General features: G+C 48.1%; 1 pseudogene; it reads right to left on the bottom strand.

Annotated features, from left to right (window-relative positions):
• Positions 1-584: 584 nt before the first annotated feature.
• LOC147119381 (uncharacterized) lies at positions 585-1,790 on the bottom strand (annotated as a pseudogene).
• Between the last annotated feature and the right edge of the window lie 10,013 nt (positions 1,791-11,803).

Consider the following 11,803-nt stretch of genomic DNA (forward strand, 5'->3'; position numbering starts at 1 on the left):
GTAGGATAATCTCCCCAAGAGGTCGGTGCGGACAGTTAGAAACTCCTCCTGGTGACTGTGTGCCTGCAGGACTCGGCTTCACTCCAGTGTTTAAAGGCACAGAGCGCTGGCCTCACACCCAGGGGGCAACGTGTGGGAATTCCAGGGGCAGCGAGGACATGCTCGGAAATACCCCGGAGCAGTGAAAGCCCACTGGGCCCCAGGATAAGCTCATCGGAAAACCCAGGGCAAGGGCAAATTCAAAACGAAGTTTGCAGGCGTGATGCTCTATTCACACATCAAAGGTGAGAGAGATGCTGTGGGTCACACACTAAGCCCAGTAGCTGACAGATTAACAGACTGGGTTTGTGTTTAGTAATCCTGGGCGTGTTACCGATACCTTCCCTGAATACCAAGGCTAGGAGAGGCACTCTGGAATATATGGGCAGCTGGGACTTGTCCATGAGAGTAACCGAAGGTATGAGAACTGAAATCATCTAGAGTTAGAAAGGAGAAAAGGCCCAAAATGGAGCAGTCAGTAACAGGACATCAATTAGTCTCTTATCTTGGAGAAATCAAATACTCGACACACTGTGTATTTGAAACAAAGCTGATTTATTCAACAGATAATCAGAATATTAAACTCTAACCCAGTTATTGGGGTTATTAAGATCAGCAGAAACAAACCCCAAATGTCAGAATGACCATAGTTCAGTTCTGGATGTGATTAACAGCAGCAATAACAGCAGAATCCAACCCCTGCAGTCACTTGTGAACTCGCTGGTGTCTCAGCAGGTGGGATGAACGGGTGAATCCCTTCCCACACTCGGAGCAGGTGAACGGCCTCTCCCCAGTGTGAACTCGCTGGTGTGACAGCAGGCTGGATGAACGAGTGAATCCCTTCCCACACACAGAGTAGGTGAACGGCCTCTCCCCAGAGTGAATACGCTGGAGTGACAGCAGGCTGGATGAGCGAGTGAATCTGTTCCCACACACAGAGCAGGTGAACGGCCTTTCCCCAGTGTGAACTCACTGGTGTCTCAGCAGGTTGGATGAACGAGTGAATTCCTCCCCACACTCGGAGCAGGTGAACGGCCTCTCCCCAGTGTGACCTCGTTGGTGTCTCAGGAGATCAGCTGTGCTTTTAAAGCTCTGCTCACAATCAGAACATTTAAATGGTCTCTTATCAGTGTGAACAAGTTGATTGCAGCGAGGTGGGATGACTGAGTGAATCTGTTCCCACACACGGAGCGAGTGAACGGCCTCTCCCCAGTGTGAACAGACTGGTGTGTCCGCAGTTTGGATGAATTTGTGAATCTGTTCCCACACACAGAGCAGGTAAACGGCCTCTCCCCAGCGTGAACAGACTGGTGTGTCCGCAGGCTGGATGAATTTGTGAATCAGTTCCCATACACGGAGCAGGTGAATGGCCTCTCCCTGGTGTGAGTGCGTTGGTGTTGCATCAGATGCTTTCTGCTTTTGAAGCTCTTCTCACAGTCACAACATTTAAACGGTCTCTTATTAGAGTGAACACGTTGGTGTTCAGTGAGGCTGGAGGAGTTTGTGAATCCCTTCCCACACACAAAGCAGGTGAACGGCCTCTCCCCAGTGTGAACTCGCTGGTGTCTCAGCAGGGTGGATGACTGAGTGAATCCCTTCCCACGCAGGGAGCAGGTGAACGGTCTCTCCCCAGTGTGAATGCCCTGGTGTTTAATCAGTTCCTTAGCGCTTTTAAAGCAGTTCCCACAGTCAGAACATTTAAACAGGCTCTCGTCAGTGTGAACTCGCTGGTGTTTCGGCAGGTTAGGCGATTAAGTGAATTCATTTCCACACATGGAGCTATTAAACTGTGTGTCAACAGTGTGAACACCTTGGTGTCTGAGCATGTTGCATAACAGACTGAATCCCTTCCCACACACAGAGCAGGTGAACGGCCTCTCCCCAGTGTGGCTGCGTCTATGAATTTCCAGCTCAGACGGATAATTGAATCCCTTCCCACATTTCCACGGTTTCTCCATGGTGCGGGAGTCCTTGTGTCTCTCCAGGTTGGACGATCAGTTGAAGCCTCGTCCACACAGAACACATGTGCAGTTTCTCCCCACTGTGAATGGTGCGATGTTTTTTCAAGGCTGTGTAACTGGTTAAAGCTCTTTCCACAGTCAGTGCACTGGAACACTCTCACTCGGGTGTGTGTGTCTCGGTGCTTTTTCAGTCACACTGATGTTTGAAATCTTTTCCCACAGACAGAACAGACAAACATTTCTCTTTCCACATTCAAAGGCCGATGATATTCAGGTCCTGATGAATGGAGTGACTCCGTCAGATCTTGACGTGATGTTTGGTTTGGGTTTCCCTTCTGTGGTAGAGAATTCCACAGGTTCACCACTCTCTGGGTGAAGAAATTCTTCCTCATTTCTGTCCTAAATGGCTTACCCCTTATCCTTAGACTGTGACCCCTGGTTCTGGACTCCCCGACAATCGGGAACATCGTTCCTGCATCTAGTCTGTCCAGTCCTGTCAGAATGTTATAAGTTTAAATGAGATCCCCTCTCATTCTTCTAAACTCCAGTGAGTATATGCCCAATCGACCCAATCTCTCCTCATATGTCATTCCTGCCATCCCAGGTATCAGCCTGGTGAATCTTCGCTGAACTCCTTCCATGGCAAGAACATCCTTCCTCAGATAAGGCGACCAAAACTGCACACAATACTCAAGATGTGGTCTCACCAAGGCTCTGTACAACTGCAGCAAGACATCCCCGTTCCTGTACTCAAATCCTCTTGCTACGAACCCCAACATACCATTTGCCTTCTTAACCGCCTGCTGCACCTGCATGCTTACCTTCAGTGACTGGTGCACAAGGACACCCAGGTCTCGAAGAATTCTATCATATTATGATCGCTCCGACCCAAGGGGCCTTGTACAACAAGATTGCTAATTAATCCTTTCTCATTACATAATACCCAGGCTAAGATGGCCTGATCTCCAGTTGGTTCCTCGACATATTGGTCCAGGAAACCATCCCCGTATACACTCCAGGAATTCCTCCTCCACAGTATTGTTACTAATTTGGTTAGCCCAATCTATATGTAGATTAAAGTCACCCATGATGACTGCCATGCCCTTATTGCACGCTTCTCTAATTTCCCTTTTAATGCCATCCCCAACCTCCGCATTACTGTTTCATATATGCTATGTTACCATATACCACTCCCACTAATGTTTTCTGCCCCTTGGTATTTCTCAGTTCTACCATACAGATTCCACATCATCAGTGCTAATATCCTTTCTTACAACTGTGATAATCCCCTCTTTAACCAGCAATGCTACCCCACCTCCTTGTCCTTTGTGTCTGTCTTTCCTGAATATTGACTACCCCTGGATGTTGAGTTCCCAGCCTTGGCCACCCTGGAGCCATGTTTCCATAATCCCAATCATATTTGTTTACCTCTATTTGCGCAGCTAATTCATCCACCTTATTATGAATGCTCCTCGCATTAAGACACAAAACCTTCAGGCTTGTTTTTTTAATGGTCTTAGACCTATTAGAATTATTATTTACTGTGGCCATGTTTGATTTAAGCCGTTGATTTCTCTGACTGCCACTTTTGTTTTTCTCCTTCCTATCTTTTGCTTTTATCCTTGTTTCCCTTTTCTCTGTCTCCCTTCTCAGGTTCCCACCCCCCTGCCATTTTAGTTTAAACCCTCCCCCAGAGCACTAGCAAACACTCCCCCTAGGACATCGGTCCCAGCCCTGCCCAGGTGCAAACCGTCCGGTTTGTACTGGTCCCACCTCCCCCAGAACTGGTTCCAATGTCCCAGGAACTTGAATCCCTCCCCCTTGCACCATTCCTCTAGCCACATATTCATCTGAAATATCCTTCTATTTCTACTCTGACTAGCACGTGGCACTGGTAGCAATCCTGAGATTACTACCTTTGAGGTCCTATTTTTTAATTTACCTCCTAACTCCCTATATTCAGCTTTTAGGACCTCATCCCGTTTTTTACCTATATCATTGGTACCTATATGCACCACAACAACTGGCTGTTCACCCTCCCCTTCCAAAATGTTCTGCAGCTGCTCTGAGACATCCTTGACTCTTGCACCAGGGAGGCAACACACCATCCTGGAGTCTCGTTTGCGGCTGCAGAAACGCCTATCTATTCCCCTTACAATAGAATACCATATTACTATAGCTATACCCCTCTTTTTCCTCCCGTCCTGTGCAGCAGAGCCACCCCTGCTGCCAGGAAGTTGGCTGCTGCTGCCTTCCTCTGATAAGCCATCCCCCTCAACAGTATTCAAAGTGGTATATCTGTTTGAGAGGGGGATGTCAACAGGGGACCCCTGCACTACCTGCCTGTGCCTACTACTCTGTCTGTTGGTCACCCCTTCCCTTTCTGCCTGTCCAACCTTTGCCTGCGGTGTGACCAACTGCTTAAACGTGATATCCACGACGTCCTCAGCATCGCAAATGGTCCAGTATGAATCTAATCGCAGCTCCAGCGCCGTAATGCGGTCTGCCAGTAGCTGCAGCTGGACACACTTCCTGCACACATGGTTGTCAGGGACACAGGAAGTGTCCCCGAGTTCCCGCATGGCGCAGGAGGAGCATACCATGGGGCCGGGCTCTCCTGCCATGACTTACCCTTTAATTAATTGAAATTAAATTAAATCAAATCAATCCCACCAATTACACTACAGTTAAATGATATATTTAAGGGCCCTGGTTTACCAACAGTCCCCGCTACACCACAGAGACCTTAAAAACTATAAACCACAGAGTTAAAGTTTAAAAAGAGAGAAATACTCACCAACCAATCACTTACCTGCTTTCTGGTGACATCACACTTCGATTACTTTTTACTTCTCTCTCTCCTCTCGCAGGTCTGCCTCTCAACCTCTCCCACCTCTCCCCTCGCAGGTCCGCCTCTCCCGCTCTCGGAGCTCGGTTTAAATCAGCCTCTCCCCTCGCAGGTCCGCCTCTCCCGCTCTCGGAGCTCAGTTTAAATCAGCCTCTCCCCTCGCAGGTCCGCCTCTCCCGCTCTCGGAGCTTGGTTTAAATCAGCCTCTCCTGCTCTCGGAGCTCAGTTTACATCAGCCTCTCTCGCCTCGCCTCTCGCAGGTCCGCCTCTCCTGCTCTCAGAGCTCACTTTAAATCAGCCTCTCCCACCTCTCCTCTCGCAGGTCCACCTCTCCTGCTCTCGGAGCTCGGTTTAAATCAGCCTCTCCCCTCGCAGGTCCGCCTCTCCCGCTCTCGGAGCTCGGTTTAAATCAGCCTCTCCCCTCGCAGGTCCGCCTCTCCCGCTCTCGGAGCTCGGTTTAAATCAGCCTCTCCTGCTCTCGGAGCTCAGTTTACATCAGCCTCGCCTCTCGCAGGTCCGCCTCTCCCGCTCTTGGAGCTCGGTTTAAATCAGCCTCTCCTGCCTCGCCTCTCGCAGGTCCACCTCTCCTGCTCTCGGAGCTCGGTTTAAATCAGCCTCTCCTGCCTCGCCTCTTGCAGGTCCACCTCTCCTGCTCTCGGAGCTCAGTTTAAATCAGCCCCTCCTCTCGCAGGTCCACCTCTCCTGCTCTCGGAGCTCGGTTTAAATCAGCCTCTCCTGCCTCGCCTCTCGCAGGTCCGCCTCTCCTGCTCTCAGAGCTCACTTTAAATCAGCCTCTCCCACCTCTCGTCTCGCAGGTCCACCTCTCCTGCTCTCGGAGCTTGGTTTAAATCAGCCTCTCCCGTCTCGCCTCTCGCAGGTCCGTCTCTCCCGCTCTCGGAGTTCGGTTTGGGTCCGCCTCTCCCGCCGCAGATAATTGTTTTAATAGATCAATTATCAGATCTTTAGCTCCTCCATTGATTCCTGTCAATAGTCCTTGGTTAGGGACTGGGGTTAGGGTGTAGGCTTAGGGGTTAGTGGTTGGGGGTCGTGGTTATTGGTTAGGATTGGGGTTAGTGGTTGGGGCTAGTGGTTATTGGTTAGGATTGGGGTTAGTGGTTGGGGCTAGTCGTTATTGGTTAGGATTGGGGTTAGTTGTTGGGGCTCATGGTTATTGGTTAGGATTGGGGTTAGTGGTTGGGGCTAGTGGTTATTGGTTAGGATTGGAGTTAGTGGTTGGGGCTCGTGGTTATTGGTTAGGATTGGGGTCAGTGGTTGGGGCTCGTGGTTATTGGTTAGGATTGGGGTTAGTGGTTATTGGTTAGGATTGGGGTTAGTGGCTATTGGTTAGGATTGGGTTAGTGGTTAGGATTGGGGTTAGTGGTTGGGGCTAGTGGTTATTGGTTAGGATTGGGTTAGTGGTTGGGGCTTGTGGTTATTGGTTAGGATTGGGTTAGTGGTTGGGGCTCGTGGTTACTGGTTAGGATTGGGGTTAGTGGTTGGGGGTAGTGGTTATTGGTTAGGATTGGGGTTAGTGGTCGGGGGTAGTGGTTATTGGTTAGGATTGGGGTTAGTGGTTGGGGCTCGTGGTTATTGGTTAGGATTGGGGTTAGTGGTTGGGGCTAGTAGTTATTGGTTAGGATTGGGGTTAGTGGTTGGGGCTAGTGGTTATTGGTTAGGATTGGGGTTAGTGGTTGGTGTTCGTGGTTATTGGTTAGGATTGGGGTCAGTGGTTGGGGTAGTCAATTGGAGGTTAGGCTCAGGAGTTAGTGATTAGGGTTCGAAACCACGATCAACAACACCAGTGTCAATGGACGCATCTTTTTCCATTTCATGTTTTTTAACCTCACACAGACGAGTCACAAAACAGCCTCGTGAATTGTTCATTCAAGGAACCTTCTTTCTGGCTGGAGCCTGATTTTTCCCCTTCTTTCACATCTCGACATTTCTCACAGAAAAAGACATCAGTGCCACGTGCTAGTCAAAGTAGAAATAGAAGCATATTTCAGATGAATATGTGGCTGGAGGAATGGTGCAAGGGGGAGGGATTCAAATTCCTGGGACATTGGAACTGGTTCTGGGGAGGTGGGACCAGTACAAACTGGACGGTTTGCAGCTGGGCGGGACCGGGACTGATGTCCTGGGGGAGTGTTTGCTAGTGCTGTTGGGGAGGGTTTAAACTAAAATGGCAGGGGGTTCGGAACCTGAGCAGGGAGACAGAGGAAAGGGAAACAAGGATAGAAGCAAAAGACAGGAAGGAGAAAAGCAAAGGTGGCAGTCAGAGAAATCAAGGGTTTAAATAGCAATCTTGTTGTGCAAGGCCCCTTGGGGCAGAGCGATCATAATATGATAGAATTCTTTATTAAGATGGAGAGTGAAGTAGTTGACTCAGAGACTAGGGTCCTGATTTTAAATAAAGAAAACTACGATGGTATGAGGCGCGAGTTGGGTAGGATTGATTGGGGAATGTTACTCAAAGGGTTGATGGTGGATAGGCAATGGCAAACATTCAAAGATCACATGGATGAACTACAGAATTTGTTCATCCCTGTTTGGCATAAAAATAAAACAAAAAAGGTGACTCAACCGTGGCTAACAAGGGAAATTAGGGATAGCATAAGATCCAAGGAGAGGACATATAAACTGGCCAGAAAAAGCAGCAAACCTGAGGATTGGGAGCAGTTTAGGATTCAGCAAAGGAGGACAAAGGGATTAATTAAGAGGGGGGAAATAGAGTATGAGAGTAAGCTTGCAGGGAATATAAAAGCTGACTGTAAAAGCTTTTATAGATATGTGAAGAGAAAAAGATTGGTGAAGTCAAGTGTAGTCCCTTGCAGTCAGAATCAGGGGAATTTATAATGGGGTACAAAGAAATGGCTGACCAATTAAATACATACTTTGGTTCTGTCTTCACAAAGGAGGACACAAATAACCCCCCAGTGATGTTGGGGAACAAAGGGTCTAATGAGAGGGAGGAACTGAATGAAATCAGTATTTGTAGGGAAATGGTGTTAGGGAAATTGACGGGATTGAAGGCCGATAAATCCCCAGGGCCTGATAATCTACATCCGAGGGTACTTACGGAAGTGGCCCTTGAAATAGTAGATGCATTGCTGGTCATCTTCCAAAATTCTATAGACTCTGGAACAGTTCCCATGGATTGGAGGGTAGCTAATGTTACCCCACTATTGAAAAAAGGTGGTAGAGAGAAAAATGGGGAATTATAGACCGGTAAGCCTGACATCGGTAGTGGGGAAAATGCTAGAGTCCATTATAAAAGATGTAATAGCAGAGCACTTGGAAAACAGTAACAGGATCGGACAAAGTCAACATGGATTTACAAAAGGTAAATCGTGCTTGACTAATCGACTGGAATTTTTTGAGGATGTAACTGGTAAAATAGATAAGGGAGAACCAGTGGATGTGGTGTATTTGGACTTTCAGAAGGCTTTCGATAAGGTCCTGCATAAGGGATTAGCATGTAAAGTTAAGGCACATGGGATTGGGGGCAAGGTACTGACTTGGATAGAGAACTGGTTGGCAGACAGGAAGCAAAGAGTTGGAATAAATGGGTCTTTTTCCAAGTGGTAGGCAGTGACTAGTGGGGTGCCGCAGGGATCGGTGCTAGGACCCCAGCTAATCACTATATATAAATGATCTGAATGAGGGAACTAGATGTAATATCTCCAAGTTTGCAGACGACACAAAGCTGGGTGGGCGTGTGTGCTGTGAGGAGGATGCAGAGAAACTCCAGTATGATTTGGACAGGTTGGGTGATTGGGCAGATGCATGGCAGATGCAGTATAATGTGGATAAATGCGAGGTTATCCACTTCGGTGGCAAAAACAGGAAGACAGATTATTATCTGAACGGCAATAGATTGGGAAAAGGGAAAGTGCAACGAGACCTGGGTGTCCTTGTGTACCAGTCGCTGAAGGTAAGCATGCAGGTGCAACAGGTGGTTAAGAAGGCAAATCGTATGTTGGCCTTCATAGCGAGAGGATTTGAGTACAGGAGCAAGGATGTCTTGCTGCAGTTGTACAGGGCCTTGGTGAGACCACACCTTGAGTATTGTGTGCAGTTTTGGTAGCCTTATCTGAGGAAGGATGTTCTTGCCATGGAGTGCAGCGAAGATTGACCAGACTGATACCTGGGATGGCAGGAATGACGTATGAGGAGAGATTGTATCGATTAGGCTTATATTCGCTAGAGTTTAGAAGAATGAGAGAGGATCAAATATATTCAAGAAGGCATTAGATATATTTCTTAAGGCTAAAGAGATCAAGGGATATGGGGAGAAAGCAGGGACAGGGTACTGAATTTGGATGATCAGCCATGATCTCATTAAATGGCGGAACAGGTTTAAGGGGCCGAATGGCCTACTCCTGCTCCTATCTTCTATGTTTCTATCAGGGACATTAGACTTTGGTTTGAGTTTGCGGTGTGTAAATGCTGCACACTTGTATCCAGGTGTTGGGCTGGTTACATCCGAATCATCAACCTGTCTGAAATGGGCTTTTGAAAATAACCTGTCACCATCTGATTCCACCGTCATATTTTCATCTATTACCCGCCTTTCACCCTCACTAGAGCAGGTTTCACCACCATGACCACTCTCCATACTGAGGCTCTCTGATTTCCATTTATAGGATTCGGTGTCACAATGTAAGTGGTCACTTACATCGTTATCCTTTGACTTAGACTTATTTGCACTAATAAATCTTTACTAAGTCAAGTTTAACACTAACCATTAGACTAAACACACAAATGTATATCGATGCACTTACCAATATACTTATGTTAATTTGCACTGATGTGTGTTCATTATAATGTCACTTTTGTGGTGTCCTCCGGTGCGATTATTTATTATTTACTGTTGCTCCTTGGTTTAAATTACTGAACACCTCCTTCCCTCTCAGCATCCAATTCCCATTATCACCAAATTCCCCTTACCACCCTGTTCAGCAAGCGACTCCGTTAAGTAGCTTCTCCAGCTCTGTGCCACACAGCTCATCCTCCTCCTAGTCCCTCCTCCAGTTATCTCTGTCCTCAGCTAGTCCACTCACTTTTCTGCCACCTTGTTGTTGACCTAAAATGGCAATGGTTGTTACCCAGAACACTCCGCGCACGAGAATAGGCCCTATCAATGCTGCAGGGGCTGGTGTGCGCAGGCGCGGGGAGGGCTCGGTGCGGGGCGGGTCCCGCGCATGCGCAGTGCCGACAGTCGAGTGATGGCGGCAGAAGGCGGAGAGAAGATTCCGGAGCGGAGAGGAGACGGCGGAGCGCGGGGCAGCAATGGAACCGGCGGGGAGGCTTTATAAACACCTGGGGTGTGCCTCAGACCCCGAACAAGAGCCTCCGGGCCGGGCGTTTACCTCGAGCGGGGTGGCAGCTGCGGGGCTTTCTCCCAGTGACAGGCCCGGGTTAACGGCCGCCATCTTGAGAGGCTCAGGGGGCAGCAGGGCACATGCGCGGCCCCCTTGGCCAGGAACCAGGAGGAGAGAATCTTGTCAATTTCTATCCTGGACTCACAGTGATGGCTTTTGTAAACTCCTGTTACAGGCTGTGAGAAGGGCTGCATTTACACACCGCAAACTCAAACCAAACATCACATCAAGATCTGTGGAAAGAGCTTTAACCAGTTACACAGCCTGCAAAATCATTGCAGCGTTCACAGCGGGGCAAAACCGTACACGTGTTGTGTGTGGACGATGCGTCAACCGATTGTCCAACCTGAAGAGACACATGGACTCCCGCACCATGGAGAAACCGTGGAAATGTGGGGACTGTGGGAAGGGATTCAATTACCCGTCCCAGCTGGAAAATCATAGGCACAGTCACACCAGGGAGAGGCCGTTCACCTGCTCCGAGTGTGGGAAGGGATTCACTCAGTCATTCTGCCTCCAGTCACACCAGCAAGTTCACACTGGGGAGAGGCCATTCACCTGTTCCATGTGTGAGACAGGATTCAGTCAGTCAACCACTCTGCTGAGACACTAGCAAGTTCACACTGGGGAGAGGCCGTTCACCTGCCCCATGTGTGAGAAGGGATTCACTCGGTCATCCCACCTGCTGAGACACCAGCGAGTTCACAAGTAACTGCAGAGGTTGGATTCTGCTGCTTTTCCTGATGGTAATGACATCCACGATTGAACCAGGTTTATTCTGACAGTTGGGGTTTGTTTCTGCTGATGTTAATAACCCCTATAACTGGGCTGGAGTTTAATATTCTGGATATATAGCTGATTGTGTTCTCGGGACTGCAGTGTCCCTTTAAGAACCGCTCTCTGCGATCCTTCCGCTTAATTCAGGGACTCTCATCAGAAATTAGTTCACAATAAAATTATACATTTTACTTCAAACCTATATTAACCTTTGGTACAATTCAGTGTCTGAAAGGTTCCACTGATTAACATCTCCAATTAGAAAGTGCTGATTAATCCTCGCTGACAATTCTTACTGACTTGCACATTACACACAGTGGCACCTCCATTATCCACCAGAAAGGGGAATGGGAATTGGTGGAGAATCGAGAGTCCCCAAATGTTGCCCCTCCTGTCTGGTACAGCAAGCCCCTCAGCACGGGAATGGAGACAAGTCCAGTTATAGTAACAGGATGAGTTAAAGGTATTTACTCAGACGGGCGGAAGGTAGGAAGTGGTGTTCCACGGGGATCGGTGCTGGGACCACTGTTGTCCACCATTTACATGAATGAACTTCTGATTCCCGAGTCCAAATCAATTTCAAAATTTGCAGATGACACTAAATTGGGGAGTGTAGTTAATACTGAGGAAGACTGCGATAGCATCCTTGTAGAATTATTCAGTTGTGTTCAGTAAATAGCAGCATCTTTTAATTTGCTTTGACTGATCACATCACTATACAGTTACGTGAAAAACACAAATCATTAAACAGCTCCCAATTGCAGAATTGTCAGATTCAAACTCAACTTCTTCCA

The sequence above is a fragment of the Somniosus microcephalus genome, chromosome 4, assembly GCF_052327205.1.
Source record: "Somniosus microcephalus isolate GS21.2 chromosome 4, FLI_Smic_1.0, whole genome shotgun sequence".
In the NCBI taxonomy this organism is placed as follows: domain Eukaryota; kingdom Metazoa; phylum Chordata; class Chondrichthyes; order Squaliformes; family Somniosidae; genus Somniosus; species Somniosus microcephalus.